The sequence below is a fragment of the Notolepis coatsorum genome, assembly GCF_963971535.1.
Source record: "Notolepis coatsorum genome assembly, chromosome: 3".
NCBI classification, from domain to species: domain Eukaryota; kingdom Metazoa; phylum Chordata; class Actinopteri; order Aulopiformes; family Paralepididae; genus Notolepis; species Notolepis coatsorum.
Window position 1 is genome coordinate 9,666,365 of NC_140167.1, and position 20,576 is coordinate 9,686,940.

Sequence of the window (20,576 nt, forward strand, 5' to 3'; positions counted from 1 at the left end):
GAGTAATCATTATTAGTTCCTCCAGTAGAGTAGTGTTGAGTGATCATTATTAGTTCCTGAGGTAATAATAAGGCTGGGGTAACAGACAGGTGAGGATAGGTATATATTGATACACATTAGGTCACAGTCACAGACTCCCATTTCACAAGGATTTGTCTCAAGGACCCAACTGTCCACTGTAGCTAAGGGGATAACAGTAGAGAAAATTAAACAGTCACTCTAATACAGTATATAGTCAATGTAATACAGTCACATACAGAAACAGTCACTCTAATACAGTATATAGTCACTATTACAATCGCATATAGAAACAGTCACTAATACAGTATATAGTCACTAATATAATCACATACAGAAACAGTCACTCTAATACAGTATATAGTCACTTGAATACTGTCACATATAGAAACAGTCACTCTAATACAGTATATAGTCACTAATACAGTCATACAGAAACAGTCACTCTAATACAGTATATGTTTCAATAATCTGTGATAATCTGTAATCTATACATATTTTGTGGGTACAGTATTTCTATGAGCTTGCTAAGGCAGCTCATATACTAACATTGGAATGATAGAGAAGATTAGCATAACCCTGCGTGAGGATGGCATGCAAAATCGTGAAGCGTTTCCAATTTTCTTAATGTTTTACAAATTATTATGAACTTTAATACGTATATATTTTTTTTATTGTTTCTGGAAAATGAAGTACATTTTGTGTAGTTTCATGCCATTTTGCCCTCTAGTGGTAATAGTGAGTAAATACGAAAAGACAAATTGAATCACTGTGAAGTATCTTCTGAGACTAATTTGAATCTAAGGTCTTAGGTATCCTTGACTGAAATACTATACATATACATCAGATATATCGATGTACATATACATCGGGTATTTTTCTTGACCGTGAACTAAACTCTCATCAGAACGCTTACATTGTTTGAAAAGTATTCTCAGTATTTCAGAGTGCATCCACGGTTCAGCACGATTTTTAACCCTGGTGGTTTTTAGGGGGGGCCATGTTGTTAAGTATTGTTGTGAATTTGGTTTTGAATCCAAGCCATGTTTCTTCAACTAGTGTACCACTGAGCTCATCTGACCAGTCCAGGCTCTCCAGTTCTTGGTTAAAGGCCTCTCTAGAGTAGGTTTTGAGGTCCCTATGTGACTGTTTTGTGACAGCCGGCCTTTTGTTTCAGCTTTTTGCGGGTACAGAATATCGTATAATGATCACTTAACCCACATGCTATCACCCCTTTGTTGGAGATCATGCACTTGTCAGAGGTCAGAATGAGATCAATGGTAGTTTTGTGTTGAATCACATACTCTTGTGGGTTGGGTGATTAGCTGGCTGAAACCGTGCTGATCACAAAACCTACTGAAGGCCTTGAAGATGGGTGCTTTTTTATGTAGCATATCCGTGTTCCAGTCCCCAATAAGAACTTTTTCTACACCCTCCACCCCAGCTAAACACCCATCAAGTGTATCATAAAAGCCACTCTGTTCTGGCGGTCTATAGATTGTGCCTACTAGTACGGATGTCAAGATTTCAAGATGTTCTGTCTCTATATATCAATATCTAGCTGTTCTGCCTCTATATATCAGTATCTAGCTGTTCTGTTTCTATGTGGGGTAGATTATATATTTTAATGTTTCATTCTTTCTCTACAGAGTGGAAAGACTCAGGGGAGGCAGATACATTTTCCTCAAGTATTTTTTGTCTTTATTGAGTTATTTTATGTTACAAAGAAGTAAAAAAGAAAAAGAAAAGCAAGATAAAACATGATTAAAATGAAACGATATAATTTGTTGTAGGATGAAAACCTGGCATATTCAAAAAGTCACCTTTTAAGAATGAATTATAACGTCTTATTTTCAGATGTAGGCCCACGTTTGATGGGCCTATTATTATTATTAATAATAACAATAACAAAAATAATTAACTATTATCCACCTCAACAATGATTTTGTTTAGTGAATCTTTACGTCTTGGAACAGCAAGGTCACTCCCACAACTCAATACAAATATAGCATCTATGAACAACATATTTACACTTATTCAGTCAATCTCCATACAGTCTGAAACGTCATGCATAGATTCAGCTCGACACAGTCAGAAAAGTCATGCATATTCATCTCCACACAGTCTGAAACATCATGGATAGATTAATCTCCACACAGTCTGAAACATCATGGATAGATTAATCTCCACGCAGTCTGAAACATCATGGATAGATTAATCTCCACACAGTCTGAAACATCATGGATAGATTAATCTCCACAGTCTGAAAGGTCATGCATAGATTCATCTCCATACAGTTTTAAAAGTCATGCAGATTAATCTCCATAGTCTGAAAGGTCATGCATAGATTCATCTCCATACAGTTTTAAAAGTCATGCATAGATTCATCTCCATACAGTTTTAAAAGTCATGCATAGATTAATCTCCAAACTGTTTTAAAAGTCATGCATAGATTAACCTCCATACAGTTTTAAAAGTCATGCATAGATTAATCTCCATACAGTTTTAAAAGTCATGCATAGATTAATCTCCAAACTGTTTTAAAAGTCATGCATAGATTAATCTCCATACCTTCTGAACTGCACCTGGTTGGAAGAGCCCTCAGAGCAGACCTCTACTGATGACTAGTGGGGAAATTAATGTAGAACACATTTTCACCAGAGCGGATAGACTTGAGTGTTGAATCACTGACTGAATGACTGATGTGAATTAGCCTCCTCAGACCCTTGACAATGTCCACTAGGGGGTGCTAGAGAACAACAAGACCGTCCCTGCCTGAGGTTTTCATGACACAGCAAAGCTCAAAATGGCAACACGCAAATAAACACCATCATCACTACATGAACAATCATCTAAAGAGAGAACCTTGCTTTATTATGGTTAATAAAGTCTTTATTCGGGCGGCCGGGTAGCGCAGCGGACTAATCGTCTGTCTACCACCACAGAGACAGTGGGATCGAATCCAGCTGGCGGTCAGCGTGGTGCCTCCGGCCTGGTCGGCCGTCCATACTGACACAATTGGCAGTGTCAGCGGGTGGGAAAGCCAGTGGGTGGGTCCTGGTCGTTGTAAACAGCAACAACTACAGTTCGGTCGGGGAGGGATCTGGGGGAGGTAGTGTGACCCTTCCACACGTTACACTCCCCCAGTGAGAGTCCACGCTGCCAGGTGAAAAGAAGCGGTGGGCTGGGTACACATGTGTCGGAGGAAGCATGTGATAGTCTCCGCCCTCCCTGACCGACGGTGGGGGGGGGGGAGTTGGGAATTGGCGGATGGGGAAAAACGGAAAAAGGGGGGGGGGGGGGGATAATAAAAAAATTAAATAAAAGTAAAGTCTTTATTCTGCACTTATTAATAGTTAATTGTGCTTTTTGCAGCTACTGGATGCAGAGCAAGAACAATGCCTCATAATTAATAAATACTTTATTATGAACTTAATAGTTAACTATGCTTTTTTGAATTCATTATTATTATTTAAACTTTTCATCACTTTCACAGGTTTAGATCCTTTGATCTTTTTCCTTTGATCCCCATTCTAAACATTCGCGCCGACCTCCCTGTGTCTCCCTTGCACTGCTGCCTATGTTAAAATTGCAATGATAATCAAATCCCGCCAGGTGGCAGTATCGCCTACCTTTTGAACTGGGATAGTTTAGTGTGGGGAGAGCAGGAACTCCTCCCCCTCAGAGAGAATCAGGAGAGAGCAATCGGTCGGAGATTTTATCGCCTCAAACCTATTGTTTCCCGTATGATAGCCATGCCCAATATACACGAGTAATTGCGATCGCAATGGGATCACTGGGATTATTCTTTTTGGAGTACCTTCTGACTAAGGTAAGGTCTATTCTATGTCTATTTTACCGAACCTAAAACATGCTTTTGTACCGATCATAACAGTGTCGTCTTTTACCTAACCTAAAACATGCTTTTGGTAACGATCGCAGTTTCGAGGTAAAACGACCCCCCCCCCCCCCCCCCCCCCCCTTGATGATTTTGTGAAGAAACATATATATATATGGTATATACCTTTTGATTTGGAAATATTTGGAGTTTCAGGCGAGCAACCCGAACGATTTGGGCATATGCATATAAGAAGTAGAAATGAACTGGTGTGTCAATGTTGGACTATAAACAATGCCTGTCAAATGAGCCATACTATAGTCTCCAGCTATAATACAGAACACACGATGGGTCCGCAAACATCGCGAAAATGCTATTATTAACACTTATAGTCTTATTAACACAATAATACATAATAATATAATATTAATCTAATATTTGTTTTATAAAACATGTAATATCATTAATTAAACATTAATTAAACAATATACTGTTGACATTTGAATGTCGCTGCCTCAGGCTGCCTGCATGTGTCTGGCTTCTCCTCCCATGCAGCATTGGATAGAAACATACCATTTACTTTTATTTTTTCATTTTACCACTGAACTACAAAATACTATGAAACTAATCTAGACTAAGACTGAACTAAACAAGTCTTTTTTAAACTGGTGATAAAGGAGATCACCTGAATAACACAGTATCAAAGGGAACATTTCTATGAACATTTAGTCAGAACCTTAAGTGAGGTGGAGTCCAGTGTTCAATCTGGATGTGAACTGAGCTCCTTTGAGATCCTACTCTGAGCCCTGAGCTCCTCTTCATCATAAAACCACCCTACCCTGAGCTCCTCTGCATCATAAAACCACCCTATTCTGAGCCCCGATCTCTTCATCATAAAACCATCCTACTCTGAGCCCCGAGCTCCTCTTCATCATAAAACCATCCTACTCTGAGCCCCGAGCTCCTCTTCATCATAAAACCACCCTACTCTGACCCCTGATCTTCTCTTCATCATAACCACCCTACTCTGAGCCCTGAGCTCCTCTTCATCATAAAACCATCCTACACTGAGCCCTGGGCTCATCTTCATCATAAAACCATCCTACTCTGACCCCTGATCTCCTCTTCATCATAACCACCCTACTCTGAGCCCTGAGCTCATCTTCATCATAAAACCATCCTACACTGAGCCCTGATCTCCTCTTCATCATAAAACCATCCTACTCTGAGCCCTGAGCTCCTGCCTCTTCTTCCAGCTTGTCTTCAGCACTGGGACCAGGCAGGTTGCAGTAATCAGACCTGGCTTCAGCACTGGGACCAGGCAGGTTGCCGTAATCAGGCCTGGCTTCAGCACTGGGACCAGGCAGGTTGCCGTAATCAGGCCTGGCTTCAGCACTGGGACCAGGCAGGTTGTAGTAATCAGGTCTGGCTTCAGCACTGGGACCAGGCAGGTTGTAGTAATCAGGCCTGGCTTCAGCACTGGGACCGGGCAGGTTGTAGTAATCAGGCCTGGCTTCAGCTCTGGGACCAGGCAGGTTGTAGTAATCAGGTCTGGCTTCAGCTCTGGGACCAGGCAGGCTGTAGTAATGCACCTCCTTGTTCTCCTCTCTTTTCAGGATTTTCCTCATGCGAGCCTGGAGAGACATAGCAGCAACAGACTCTCACTAACTGGACTACAGCTCTCTCTGCATGAAGAAACAGACAGTAGGATGACATCAAAGATATGTGCAGTACCTTGTAGTAGAAATAGATGGCAGTGTAGGTCAGCCCTACAGCCAGCACCACAACAACAAGTCTGATGATCAAAGCTGGCAGAGGAGAGTCTGTAACACACACATGTTGATATGATAACATGCACAACATCACAGCAGATCACATCACATCACAGCTGATCACATCACAAAGCACTCTCATTAAAGACATGGTTAACCCTACAAGGTGCACCCCCAGTAGCACAGTCCTGACTGAATGAAATGTCCATTTCATGTTTTCTACTATGTTCTCATTCTCTGCTGCAGAGAGCGCTGAGTCAGAAGTTGCTGTGCTACTTAATATACTGTTTCAGTTTCTAATGAATGAACATTACTGTAGATCATTTTCAACTGGCCCGGGGCCTGGTGTTAAAAAGCCGCTAAAAAAGAAAGCATAATATATATGGCATGCAAACAGTTAATTAAAAACAGGTTAAAAACACATGTAAAATATCTACAGCAGACATGTACAGACAATGTACAAACAATGATGAGACGTATTAGGTACACAGTACACGATCATACATGTAGGCAAGCAGAGCAGACAGGGTTAGGGTTCTGAAGCGCTGTTGTGTTCACATGTGTAATAATTTCTTAACCATGTTTTGAGATTGTGCTTGAATGATCTGTGTGTTTCAATATTGCGAATGTAAATTGGAATGGAGTTCCACGTCTTGGCAGCTCTCGTGGAGAGGGCTGACTGGCTAAATTTGCTTTTGACTTGGAACAGCCAAGTCACCCGGTACAACAGTTCTGGTGAACCTGCTGCTGAGAGTGAAAAAATCTGAAAGTGGGGGTGGGGCTAGACCATGGAGGTGTGGCTAGACCATGGCGGTGGGGCTAGACCATGGAGGATTTTGATGACCAGACTGGCATCGGTTAATTTAATGATGTTGTCCCAACTCAAGAGGGCATGCTTATCCCCCCCACCCCTCCTACCCAACCCCCCCGCCCCCACCCCACCCACGAACCACCTCCAATCTCCAATGTACAGCCCCCCCCCCCCCAACCTCCTCCAATGTACAGTTTTTACGTCAAATGTATATACTCTCTTTTCTGGACTCTTTTTGTATCACAAACAGTACTGTATTTGCAAATCTGGTATGTCATAAATGTATAGATGTAGCAGTACTGTCTATCTGTATGTCATGTGTGTCATATGTCCTGATGAATTGAAAATGGGGGACCCTGAGGTAAACAAGACGAAAGTCTTTCTCTGGTCTGCATCCCCTTAATAATTGTGTGTATTGAGCTGTACTGTATTGTACCCATTCTGCAATCTGTTAATAAAGTTTTCAATCAATCAATCAATCCAGGATATTGCAGTGGTGGTGATGGATAGGCTTCTGGTCCAGAACCTTCAGAGCCTGTTTGTACACAGATTGAATGGGCGCTAGAGTTGTTTTGCAGGCCTGGGTCCAGTTGGTAATACAGTATGTAAGGTGTGACATGATGATGGCATTGAAGTACAGTGTTGCCGCTTCAATGTTCAGACAGTTTCTGATGTATCTGAAGTTGGATAGATTTAATTTGACTGTTCGCGTGACCTTTTTGACCTGTTTTTTAAATGTAAGGTTGCAATCTAGGATGATTCCAATATATTTACATTCGGTCACCACTTGGAGCTTCTCTCCAGCAACAAAAACATCTGGATCAGGTGTATTAGATGATCTTTTTTCGAAGAACATACAGATGGTCTTCTCTGCATTCAGGTGGAGGCAACAGTCAGTGAGCCATTGAACTACCTGGATCATAGTTGTGTTAAGTACTTAAGTACACCATTTGACTACAAAACACTTGGATACTGACAGATTGATGATTGTGTGTTATGTCCATGTGACACACAACCAATCAATCAGATTTCACACAGTGCGCTGTATATTGCCTAGTTAAATTAAGCCATGCTTTTTAGTAAATCAAGTTACTTGAGTTTCTGGAGGAATCGTTTCAGCCCTAGTGGCAAAAGATGCACACTACAATAAAACAGGTTTTACACAAAACGACGCAGACAAGAACAGAACAGGACCCTACCCAGACCCAATTACACTAATTACGCTATAATTTGGAGCCGGCCCGTCTCGGGTAATAGGATCCGAGTGGACCTGTGAAGCCCTAGTATGGCAGAATAACATTTCTAAAGTGAACTGTTCCTTTAACACTTTAAAACAACAGTTCAGTCAGGTTACCTATGACAGTGAGAGAGAGGAGCCCGCTCTCTGAGGAGAAGGTACTATTGAAAACAAAGACGTGGTAAACACAGCTGTAGTTCCCTTGGTGGACGTGGTCTGCAGTAAACACGAAGTCGGCAGTGTGATTGACAGCTGGCTGGGTGTGGTTCAGGGTGGTGTTGGAGCCGGTGAAGTTGTGGGCAGTGTGATTGACAGCTGGCAGGGTGTGGTTCAGGGTGGTGTTGGAGCCGGTGAAGTTGTGGGCAGTGTGATTGACAGCTGGCAGGGTGTGGTTCAGGGTGGTGTTGGAGTCGGTGAAGCGGAGCTGGAAGAAGCCTCCTGGGTACTGTGACTGGATGGAGCAGCTGATGGTGAAGTTGTAACCTTTGAGCTGCTTTTCAGAGACCGTGTAGTCAGAGAGGGAGATGATTGGCTGAAACAGCAGATCTGTAAACATGGGGGCAGAGAGGGAGATGATTGGCTGAAACAGCAGATCTGTAAACATGGGGGCAGAGAGGGAGGTGATTGGCTGTAACAGCAGATCTGTAAACATGGAGGCAGAGAGGGAGATGATTGGCTGTAACAGCAGATCTGTAAACATGGAGGCAGAGAGGGAGATGATTGGCTGAAACAGCAGATCTGTAAACATGGGGGCAGAGAGGGAGGTGATTGGCTGAAACAGCAGATCTGTAAACATGGGGGCAGAGAGGGAGATGATTGGCTGAAACAGCAGATCTGTAAACATGGAGGCAGAGAGGGAGATGATTGGTTGAAATAGACAGTACAATAGCAGCAAGACCATAAAAGTTAAAGCTTAGATATTTGAATATGAGTTTAAGGGGGTTATAAAGTTATAAAGATTTGTGTGCGATTATGTGTAATTCAGTTGACAATTGTGACCTCTGCAGCGATCTAAAAAAGTGTCAAAACTGTGAAATCACAAAATGAATCTAGAGTGAGGAGTCCATTAGTGTGTATGTGGAGCGTGACAAACAAATGCCAATCCTAGGAGTAGCATTGAGAAAAAGATAAATAATATTGATAGATTACAAGAGTGTGAGTGACCTAGGTCACCTAATAACTTAACAGTGCAGTCTGATGTAAACCACTGACAGTCATTGTGACCGAAGGAATGTGAGACTGTAAAGATCAGCAGCTGAATATGATGTCATTGTTTAGTGTTACCTGAGCAGATCACCACCCGGCTGAGAGGAGCCATTGAAGACATATTGAACAGTAGTCCTCTACACTCCCTCAGTGCAGACTCAGAGCCAGAACATTCAGAATGTTGCAACCACCATCGAGGTCCTTTAGGAAAAACCCCCGCTTCTATTGAAACAGCAGAGCCACAGTCCAGCTGTCTGCACACTACATTTCTTGTGTTGATCAATTCCAGACCACTGCCATAGGCCATCATCCACTTTCCCTGGTGGTTGATCTCCAGTCTCCCAGCACAGCGGCTGCCTCCTTCCACCAACCGCACATTGTCAGGCTCTGGACAGAAACAAGAGAGACTATACTAAATTTAGAGGCATATTTATCTGTATTTATAATAAAACACATGCTTGTGCCCTGGTGATAAGGATAAGTGTTCAATGAAGAAACCCAATCCCCTTGCCAAACATCTATGCTACTCATAGTGGTCAAATAAAAAGGTGTGTGTGTGTGTGTGTGTGTGTGTGTGTGTGTGTGTGTGTGTGTGTGTGTGTGTGTGTGTGTGTGTGTGTGTGTGTGTGTGTGTGTGTGTGTGTGTGTGTGTGTGTGTGTGTGTGTGTGTGTGTGTGTGTGTGTGTGTGTGTGTGTGTGTGTGTGTGTGTGTGTGTGTGTGTGTGTGTGTGTGTGTGTGTGTGTGTGTGTGTGTGTGTGTGTGTGTGTGTGTGGGGGGGGGATAGGATACTAACCTGGTTTAGGGTACGGGGTGTAAGAGTAGGGAATATGATACTAACCTGGTTTAGGGTAAGGGGTGTAGGGGTAGGGAATAGGATATGAACCTGGTTTAGGGTAAGGGGTGTAAGAGTAGGGAATATGATACTAACCTGGTTTAGGGTAAGGGGGGTAGGGAATATGATACTAACCTGGTTTAGGGTAAGGGGTGTAGGAAATAGGATATGAACCTGGTTTAGGGTAAGGGGTGTAGGGGTAGGGAATATGATACTAACCTGGTTTAGGGTACGGGGTGTAAGAGTAGGGAATATGATACTAACCTGGTTTAGGGTAAGGGGTGTAGGGGTAGGGAATAGGATATGAACCTGGTTTAGGGTAAGGGGTGTAAGAGTAGGGAATATGATACTAACCTGGTTTAGGGTAAGGGGTGTAGGAAATAGGATATGAACCTGGTTTAGGGTAAGGGGTGTAAGAGTAGGGAATATAATACTAACCTGGTTTAGGGTAAGGGGTGTAGGAAATAGGATATGAACCTGGTTTAGGGTAAGGGGTGTAGGAAATAGGATATGAACCTGGTTTAGGGTAAGGGGTGTAGGGGTAGGGAATATAATATGAACTTGGTTTAGGGTAAGGAGTGTAGGCTACTTTAATATGAATAATATATATATAGTTTTCTATTTAAAAAAAATATATATATATTTAAGTTTTTGGCGCCCTGAGTCCCCAGAGACAACCCCCACCCAATAAATTAAAAACGGTACAGTATGTAATTAAATGTGTTGCTCCTAGATACTGAGATACTGATAAAACTTGATGATAATTGTTGGCCTCCTAGACTGAGGTGTATGTTTAAGGACACCTCCCTGAAATGTGAGAATTGTCTTATTTCGCAAGCTCCACCATTAAAAAAAACCTGTGGATAATATTTGTATCCTTCTCTCTCATTTGATTGACACATCAACGATATGACCAGAATTGCCTTCTTTAATCTTCGTAATATTTAAAACATTTGATCAATTAACCCTTGTATAACAACATTGTTTTTACTCACTCAATGTTTGCGGGTCTGGTGGGCCGACAACATTATTGGGATTTTAAAACAATAAATCCATAACAACACAACACAATGTAGCATAACATAACATAACATGGGGTGATGCCATGTTATGTTGCCGTGTTTTCTCCACACTGGTGTACGAGTCCAGGGAAGCCAGTTGATGTACAGTGAGCTTTTTACCAAAACTCATTATGGTAAAAGTTGTGTCTTCTCACGTTGCATATTCTTTTACTTAGTCATAAATTATTTATCCTATTATTATTATTAATGTTATAATCCTTATATCAGTCTTTGTTGTATCCCACCTTTCATGCGACAACTGGTAGCTACTGTAGATGGAGCAATATTCCTGTGTTGGTGGGTGCTGTAGGGATAGTGGCCTGGGGCAGTGCTCCACTTATGAAAATAGTTGTGGTTATGATATTACCTACAAGCTAAGCCCCACAGAATTATCCACAACATCAAAGCATACCCCTGTCCTGCAATGCCGGGCAGTCCCTTTCACACAGACACTGAGGGCGAACCCATTCCAGCAATTTAACTATACCTGCTGACGGCATAATGCTGCATCAACTCTGACCCCCCATTCAGTGTTCGTACCTTTTACAGAGAACGTCAAGGCAGAATAATGGGGAAAGATTCCTGCCTTGGACGGGCAGTTTAAATAAATCCCCCAAAAGGCGGCTGGGTGGCGCAGCGGACTAAGCGCTCGTCACCAACGCGAGAGACACTGGTATCGAATCCGGCTGTCAGCGTTGCCTCCGGCTTGGCCGGCCGTCATACTGGCTCAATTGGCAGAGTCAGCGGGAGGGAAGCCGGTGGGGTGGTATTCTGGTTGTTGTAAACAGCGACTCCTACAGGTCGGTCAGGGCGCCTGCACAGCGAGGGAGGGAGATGGCGAGGGTAGTGTGACCTCCCACACGTTACACCTCGCCAATGAGAGTCCGCGCTGGCAGGTGAAAAGATGCTGCTGGCTGTCTCCTATGTCTCGGAGGAAGCATCTGATAGACTTCAGGGCTCCCTAGAGCGACCAGTGGGGGGCACATGCGAGCAACGACCAGGAAGGGGAGGGGGGAATTGACATAACGACTAAATTGGGATGGGAGAAAAACACAAAAAACAGGAGGAGAAAAAGTGGATAAAAAACAAAAAAATCCCCCAAAAATAACATGGAAAACACAGAATTTGAGAAACAATACAAGAGATTTTATGAAGCCCTACCTACATTGGATTGGCTTTACTAACTTGAATGTACTTTAAGTGTGAACTGTGCAGCTATATTATCTAGGAAAATACAAATATCTGATTGGGACTCAGTATCAGCAAATACTCAATATTAAATGACTGAGATCTGGGGCAAATCAGCTTGATTGGGACCTAGATTTATTTGAATAAAAAAACATCAAATAATGTTTTGAATATAGTCAGTCAGTAAATAATTTAATAAAAATACTATACTTAAACCAGTTATATAATTATTAAAAGTATAAATCCTAAATAAACCATTGAGTAAGTCAAAATGTTTTCCATACCTGAGCAGGTGAGGCCAACAGTCTTGCCAGGTGAGCTGGTGTTTCTATCCGAGTCTGAGGTGACACAGTCCAGGATACGGGACTCGTTGCCTTTACACTGGAGCTCTTTGGTCCCGATTGGAGCCTTCCCCTCTCCATAGAGCGCCCCCTGGAGGGCTGAAGGAGCCCCACAGCCAAGCTCCCTACAGACAACCTCTGCATCCTGCTTGTCAAAGTCAGCTTCACATAGTGACCTCCATGCCTGGTCAGACTTCATCTCCACTCTGCCTGAACACAGACCAGATCCATTCACAAGCCTCACAGACTCTGTACACACACACACACACACACACACACACACACACACACACACACACACACACACACACACACACACACACACACACACACACACACACACACACACACACACACACACACACACACACACACACACACACACACACACACACACACACACACACACACACACACACACACACACACACACACACACACACACACACACACACACACACACACACACACACACACACACACACACACACACACACACACACACACACACACACACACACACACACACACACACACACACACACACACACACACACACACACACACACACACACACACACACACACACACACACACACACACACACACACACACACACACACACACACACACACACACACACACACACACACACACACACACACACACACACACACACACACACACACACACACACACACACACACACACACACACACACACACACACACACACACACACACACACACACACACACACACACACACACACACACACACACACACACACACACACACACACACACACACACACACACACACACACACACACACACACACACACACACACACACACACACACACACACACACACACACACACACACACACACACACACACACACACACACACACACACACACACACACACACACACACACACACACACACACACACACACACACACACACACACACACACACACACACACACACACACACACACACACACACACACACACACACACACACACACACACACACACACACACACACACACACACACAGAGAGAGTCAGAAAGAAACAGAGTAAGGGGGAGAGAGCAAACTATGGGCGGGATCCACTAAGAATGGATTGTGCGGTGGGAATTGCACCTTTAACACATCCAGCGCCGGAAACGCTTTACAGCGTTATTGGCCGCCATGCGTTGAGCGCCAGACCTCACTGTACAGCGTTATTGAGATCAATATTTCATTTTTTCGCCATGGCATTCATAATTCATATATACACCCACGACGCTGCAGCTGGACCCTATAGGTGACGGCAATGACGGCTCAATACCGCCGCCTGGTGGATGGTTGGACGAGTTACACTCGCCTACAGGATGTGCGTCGATGAAAATCATCCGGCCGTCACATATCGTCGCGGGACTCCCGACAGACACAATGTACATAATGGATCGCTTTCTAAACTTAATAATCTATATGATTTCGGCGTTTATTGCGACATACAAACCGGAAATGGACCTAGGCGATCGCCGTCGTGTAATTGGGATCTTTCACCGCCAGTCTCTTTGACCCACGGTAAGAGGAATATAACGTTATTTTCAACCCGATTGTGAGTTTCCTTGTGAGCAAACCGATCTGATCAATATATCACCCAACCTACATAAACTATTTACTGATGATCGGGGAATTATAAACGACCCCCCCCCCCCTTTCCTTCACGCATGATGAAGCATAACGTATACCGATCATGTACAGTTGAATTTTTTAATATAGCGTGTATAGGGAAGAAACGCCAATCGATAATCTATATATGCGTTTAGGCCTATAACTCACGTTCTAGGAATTACTGCAGAAAACGATAAAAACATACTTATATTCTAGAAGGTATTAACACAACAATGTATGAATAAAAAAGTATAACGTTCCCACATCCTGAACGATAGATAATCGATGTTGAATGGGCCATAGTAATGTCAATATAGCAATACAATTTTAAAAGTTATAGCCCTGCAAAGAAGGTAAACATCTCCATAGGGTTATAGTGCTGGCAGAGAGGGGTATGAGATGGGCAAACTGCCCGGCGGGCAAAGTGTTAACTGCGCGGGGTTTGCACACGGATTCTGCTCCGTCTTTGCGAGCTATCCACTAAGGACATTGCGCGGATGAGATACCAGTGCAGACAGATTTAGACTACGCTCATTTGCATAGAAAGGGGACATGTTCTGCCCATATTACCTCATTTAAATACGCGCCAATTGCACCGGAGGCAATGCTGACGGAACGCAGTTGCCACCTCATTTCACCCGTTGGGCGTCCTCTGTGGATACCAAACAGAGTTTCAGAGCGATATGCACTGGCTTTGCGTCGGAAAAAGCCGCGCAAACCCTTTGTGGATCCCGCCCTATGTCTTTACCTGCCACCCTTTGAGAAACAGTGAGATCAGCAGCTGAATATGATGTTATTGTTTAGTGTTACCTGAGCAGGTCAGCTCCAGGCTGAAAGAGGAAGAACTAGACTCCATTGGTCTCATACACTCCCTCAGTGCAGACTCAGAGCCAGAACACTTAGAACTAGACATCCATGCAGGTCTTTTAGAACAATAACTCAGTTCTGTTGAAACAGCAGAGCCACAGTCCAGCTGTCTGCACAATACAGCTGTTGTCTTCATGGTCCAGGTCCAGTCGAGAACAACACCTGGTCTCCACTCTCCCTGGTGGTTGATCTCCAGTCTCCCAGCACAGCTGCTGTTTCCTTCCACCAACCTCACATCACTAGGTTCTGGACAGAAACAAGAGAGAATATATTGAATTTAGAGGCATGTTTATCTGTTATTAAAAATGGGATGGGTTGCACAGGGTTGTAGCCAATGAGCGTGGCTTTCCAATGATACCCCATGATATGATAATTGGGGATCTAATACGGTCTCTATTGATCGATTTATGATAAAGAAGCCTTAAGGGGGACCTTAAGGCTTAACAGGTTAAAGATTGTTTGGGACCTAGATTTATTTGAATTAAAAAACATCAAATAATGTTTTGAATATAGTCAGTAAATAATTTAATAAAAATACTATACTTAAACCAGTTATATAATTATTAAAAGTGTAAATCCTAAATGAACCATTGAGTAAGTCATAATGTTTACCATACCTGAGCAGGTGAGGCCAACAGTCTTGCCAGGTGAGCAGGTGTTTCTATCTGAGTCTGAGGTGACACAGTCCAGGAGATGGGACTCGTTGCCTTTACACTCGAGCTCTTTGGTCCCATTTGGAGCGTCCCCCTCTCCATAGAGTGCCCCCTGGAGGGCTGAAGGAGCCCCACAGCCAAGCTGCCTACAGACAACCTCTGCATCCTGCTTGTCAAAGTCAGCTTCACATAGTGACCTCCACGCCTGCTCAGACTTCATCTCCACTCTGCCTGAACACAGACCAGATCCATTCACAAGCCTCACAGACTCTGTACACACAAACACACACACACACACACACACACACACACACACAGACAGACAGACAGAGAGTCAGAAAGAGAAAGAAACAGAGTGAGGCGTGAGGGAGAGAGAGCAGGGTATATCTTTACCTGCCAATAGTGAGTGAATAAAGAAGAATAAATATGATAGACTACAAGAGTGTGAGTGACCTAGGTCACCTAATAACTAAGGGAATGTGAGACTGTAAAGGTCAGCAGCTGAATATGATTTCATTGTTCATAGAAGCAGAACATGGGTTTAATTATATTTTATTTATCCTAGTTGTTTTTTATTTATGGATAAGGTTTTCTAATAGGTTTTTAGGGGTTTATTTTTTATTTGTATTAATTGTTTTTTATTGTATCTGATAATTTTTTACTGTATTTTATCTCCCTATGTTTTCCTCCCCCCTACGTGGTGGGCACACCCTCGCTTTACCCACAGGCTCTAACAAGTGCATGTTGTATCATGCACTCATACTCTCATACACCTACACACATCCAGGCAGACACTCACCAGTACATTTTACTCACAGAAATATGAAGGACCGCAATGGAAATAAGCTGTAAGCTTTATTGTGTTTTTATCCTTTTGATAATGGTGAGCCTTATATGTATACTTGTATATATGTTTCATTATCAATAAAGATCTCTATCTATCTATCTATCTATCTATCTATCTATCTATCTATCTATCTATCTATCTATCTATCTATCTATCTATCTATCTATCTATCTATCTATCTATCTATCTATCTATCTATCTATCTATCTATCTATCTATCTATCTATGTTTAGTGTTACCTGAGCAGGTCACCTCCAGGCTGCGAGAGGAATAATCAGACTTCACTGGTCCTCTACACTCCCTCAGCGCAGACTCAGATCCAGAACACTTAGATATAAACATCCATACAGGACTTTGAGAACTAAAACTCAGATTTGTTAAAACAACAGAGCCACAGTCCAGCTGTCTGCACACTACAGCTGCTGTCTTCATGGTCCAGGTATGGGCTTCATCAACACCTGGTCTCCAGTCTCCCTGGTAGTTGATCTGCAGTCTCCCAGCACAGCGGCTGTCTCCCTCCACCAACCTCACATCTTCAGGCTCTGGACAGAAACAAGAGAGAATATACTAAATTTAGAGGCATGTTGATCTGTTATTAAAAATGTTATGTCATTAACTTACTAAACTATAATATAGAGCTATGTAACACTGTTAACAAAACTTGGAACATGAACTTGAATTTAACCTTTGTATGGTGTTCGCATTTTTGTTACTCACCTAATGTTCATGGGTCTGGTGGACCGACAACATTATTGGGATTTTAAAATAAGAAATCCATAACAACATAACGCAACACAATGTAACGCAACATAACATAACGGGATGCTCGATATTGGCTTTTTTACCGATACCGATATACCGATATTGTCCAACTCTTCATTTCCGATACCGATATCAACCGATACCGATATATGTAGGGTCCCCCCCCCCCCCCCCCCCCCCCCCCAAAAACAGAATAATTTCAGGTAATTAACATTACATATCTCTTGTCGTGGAATTAACACAACATTATGCATACTTTTGACAATAAATTAAATAAGAATTAGTTCTTACTTGCTTGCCTGGGTAAATAAAGGTTAAATAAATGTAAAAAAAAAAGAAGAAAAAAATATTTGAAAACCGATACCGATAATTTCCGATATCACATTTGAATGCCAATATCTGCCGATAATATCCGTAGGCCGATAATATCGGACATCCCTAAACATAACATAACATATCATAACATAACATAACATAACATAACTTATTACATGGCGTTTTAACATTCGCCGAAATGCTTGATTGTGATTGGTCAATAGCGCTCGGCAGAGGTCCATTATTACTCGATAACGGACCTCTGCCGAGCAATAATGACCACTGTTCGCAGCTGGAACAATCAAGCCCACTGACACACACTGCATCAGTGCAATCAGACACACCTGCCGGCGAAGCTGCCGGCGATGACAGCGCGGAGCGACAGAACAGAACTGCGTCTGCATTTGATCTCGTCTTGTCGATGGTGTAAAATGAATTAGGTATATTGTTAGTAAGTTAGCCATGTAATAAGCGGGATAATGTATAGCTATACTCGGTCATTGTCGCAAAATAATTGACCTTCACTACGTTTAGAACACCTCGGCGAGGCGCCTCGGTATTCTAAACTCTGTGTCGGTCAATTATTTTGCGACAATGACCTCGTAGCTATACATTATCCCTTACATAACCTAACATAACATGGGGTGATGCCATGTTGTGTTGCCGTGTTTTCTCCAGACTGGTGTACGAGTCCATGGAAGCCAGTTGATGTAGCTTTTTACCAAAACTCATTATGGTAAAAGTTGTGTCTTCTCATGTTGCATATTCGTTTAATTAGTCATAAATTATGTATCCTATTATTATTAATATTATATCAGTCTTTGTTGTATCCCACCTTTCATGCAACATCTGGTAGCTACTGTAGATGGAGCAATATTCCTGTGTTGGTGGGTGCTGTAGGGATAGTGGCCTGGGGCAGCGCTCCACTTATGAAAATAGTTGTGGTTATGATATTACCTACAAGCTAAGCCCCACAGAATTATCCACAACATCAAAGCATCACACCCCTGTCCTGCAATGCCGGGCAGTCCCTTTCACACATACACTGAGGGCGAACCCATTCCAGCAATTTAACTATACCTGCTGACGGCATAATGCTGCATCAACTCTGACCCCCCATTCAGTGTTCGTACCTTTTACAGAGAACGTCAAGGCAGAATAATGGGGAAAGATTCCCGCCTTGGACGGGCAGTTTAAATAAATCCCCCCAAAATAACATGGAAAACACAGAATTTGAGAAACAATACAAGAAGCCCTAAAAAAAATAAAAATAAAGAACGGGAGTGGTTCTTGTATAGCAATAGATTTAATTGCGGGTGCATCGTGGGCGCTTGTCGATTCATTGGGGAGCGACAAGCGGCCACTACACCTACATTGGATGTACTTTAAGTGTGCACTGTGCAGCTATACTATCTAGGAAAATACAAATATCTGATTGGGACTCAATATTAAATGACTGAGATCGGGGACAAATCAGCTTGATTGAAACCTAGATTTATTTGTATTAAAAAACATCAAATAATGTTTTAAAGGGGAACTATCTTATAAATGGCCTTTTTGAGTGTTTAGCATTGTTTCCTAGCTATGTGAACTTATATTAATATGATCTATGTCTCAAAATTCTCATATTGGCGCATTCTTCCAATTCTCCTCTCACAATATTCACCCTCACTGAACTGAGTCGTTTGAAAATGTGCCTATATGTGATGTCATATAGTCACTGCTGCATGTTAATGTTCAGGCGGCGCCGGCCACACAGTGGTTTAGGAGCCCAGGCTCAAAACAGCTCAAGATCTTCAGGTAGAAAAATGCTGTTTTTGAGGACTTGATTAGAAATACAAAACAATGAATAAAAAAAATATATATATTACAGAGGTGTTCCATAGACTCACAGGAATTGTGTAAAAGTGCCCAAATAGTGAAAGAAATAGTAAAATAGTTCCCCTTTAAATATAGTCAGTAAATAATTTAATAAAAATACTATACTTAAACCAGTTATATAATTATTAAAAGTGTAAATCCTAAAGAAACCAGAGTAAGTCAAAATGTTTTCCATACCTGAGCAGGTGAGGCCAACAGTCTTGCCAGGTGAGCTGGTGTTTCTATCTGAGTCTGAGGTGACACAGTCCAGGATACGGGACTCGTTGCCTTTACACTGGAGCTCTTTGGTCCCGATTGGAGCCTTCCCCTCTCCATAGAGCGCCCCCTGGAGGGCTGAAGGAGCCCCACAGCCAAGCTCTCTACAGACAACCTCTGCATCCTGCTTGTCAAAGTCAGCTTCACATAGTGACCTCCACGCCTGATCAGACATCATCTCCACTCTGCCTGAACATAGACCAGATCCATTCACAAGCCTCACAGGTCCTGTAGACACACACACACACACACACACAGAGTCAGAAATAGAGAGACAGATAAACAGAGTGAGGGAGAGAGAGCAGAGTATGTCTTTACCTGCCACACTTTGAGAAACAGTGAGTGAATAAAGAAGAATAAATATGATAGACTACAAGAGTGAGTGACCTAGGTCACCTAATAACTTAACAATGCAGTCTGGTGTAAACCACTGACAGTCATTGTGACAGAGGGAATGTGAGACTGTAAAGATCAGCAGCTGAATATGATGTTATTGTTTAGTGTTACCTGAGCAGGTCACCTCCAGCCTGATAGAGGATAGAGAACGAGACTTCACTGGTCCTCTACACACCCTCAGTGCAGACTCAGATCCAGAACAGTCTGATGTAAACATCCATATAGGTTTTCGAGAACTAGAACTCAGTTTCATTGAAACAGCAGAGCCACAGTCCAGCTGTCTGCACACTACAGCTGCTGTATTCATGGTCCAGGTAGGGGATTTATCAACACCTGGTCTCCAGTCTCCCTGGTGGTTGATCTCCAGTCTCCCAGCACAGCTGCTGTTTCCTTCCACCAACCTTACAACTTCAAGCTCTAGACAGAAACAAGAGAGAATATTCTAAATTTAGAGGCATGTTTATCTGTTATTAAATGTGTTGATCCTAAATACTGATAAAACTGAGATGATTATTGCTGGCCTCCTAGACTGAGGTGCAGGGGCGTGCACAGACAATTTTGGGGGCAGGGGCTCAAGCTACAAAAAGGGCACTTAACCCTTTTCATATTTCATATTTGATTTTC